Source organism: Gavialis gangeticus, unplaced genomic scaffold (genome assembly GCF_001723915.1).
Source record: "Gavialis gangeticus isolate Ggan-Ray unplaced genomic scaffold, GavGan_comp1, whole genome shotgun sequence".
In the NCBI taxonomy this organism is placed as follows: Eukaryota; Metazoa; Chordata; order Crocodylia; family Gavialidae; genus Gavialis; species Gavialis gangeticus.
The window spans coordinates 27,173,240-27,174,594 of record NW_017729001.1 but is presented as its reverse complement, the minus strand read 5'-3'; the positions used below and the strand labels follow the sequence as shown (position 1 = coordinate 27,174,594).

The window sequence follows — 1,355 nt, the reverse complement described above, 5'->3', positions numbered from 1 at the left end:
ACCATTACATTTACACACCAACCCACCCACCCACCCTTACAAAAACTTCCTGGGGAAGGCAGAGAAACCAATGCACTTCCATTCCCTGGCTATTTTTGGAAGGCATTTGGACTCTACAGTGATGGATGCTGGTTTAATAAGGAAAGGAAAAAGACAAAAGAGAAAAGGAGGTAAATGAGACTAGATTAGAAAACAACGGAACTGATGTGACAAAAACGTCTGTTTACAGAGGCTGAAACAAATGGTAAGGGATGAAGCACTCGGTTCAATGAAACCCTCCCGATCGCAGAGCTGCCAGAACAATACGACCTAAGAGAATTTCAAAGAATAGCTGTAATTAGCATTTAGCGGGGGGCGGAGGGGAGAACGACTCTTGGGGATAAGATCAAAATGCTCGGCACTTTTCATTCTCGAAAAAAAAGCAGCGCCTTAGCTGCTACCGAGAAGTCAATATCCCTAGATGGTAATGCAACAAGAATCCATCATTTTAAATCACCTTTCCTCCCAAGGAGCACCACATTATTTATAAGCGCACAATTGCTGGCGTGCAAATGCCACGTGCCGCCCACCACAGAACGGAGGCCACCTCTTGCATGCAACACGACAGCTGTTTAAACAACATACGGCCATGCTACAGGACCGTTCGGGCCCGGAAAGGAAAGCCGGGTCAGCGGGACTCAAATCCCCGCCAGCTCCGAGCAGCCTGCTGAGTTGGTTGCATCTGATTGCACATACAGCCTCCGTTTCCACCTGTATCGGAGCCCAGAAACCTGGAGCACCTGGGAGGAAGCCCGAGGCAGCCGCGGGACTTCATTCGGTAAGAACAGATTCACCCCCAATGGACAGGACCCTAAGATTGCCTCCCCTGCTGCTACAATGAAGATCACGGGGTATGTAAAGCACTGCACACAAGGTCAATTAAGCGCCCCCTTTTTTTTCCTTCTTTGTGTGAACGATAGCTGTCTGACTGCTAATTTCAGCGCTATTACCACATCACCGGGTGGCCTTAAATTCCTGCCCACTGAACGCTGACCCGGACCCGACCCGGCTTCGCTGCAAGAAGCAACAGGCCGGTAGCACAATAGCCGGCTCAGGCCTGAGACATTCCTTTTGAATTTGGTAGCTCCTGGACCTCGTCATGATGCTTATCTATTTATTTCTTTTGCAACCGGGTGAATTTGTATTTTTTTCTCTCTAAGGGGTGTGGATACAGGAGAGGTGGAAGCAATGGTTTGGTTTGTAACCTTAAACCACAGACAAACTGCACAGTAATCTCCCTGCAGCTGCTCTCCGGGCAGGAGGGAAGGGATGGGGGGGGGGGGGGGCAAAAAAAAAAAAACAAAAACAGAAAAGGA

General features: G+C 49.0%; 1 protein-coding gene across 1 annotated transcript in view; it reads right to left on the bottom strand.

Moving 5' to 3' along the window:
• NCOR2 (nuclear receptor corepressor 2) overlaps positions 1-1,355 on the bottom strand; it is a 437,249-nt gene that overhangs the window by 228,096 nt on the left and 207,798 nt on the right. The window lies entirely within an intron of this gene.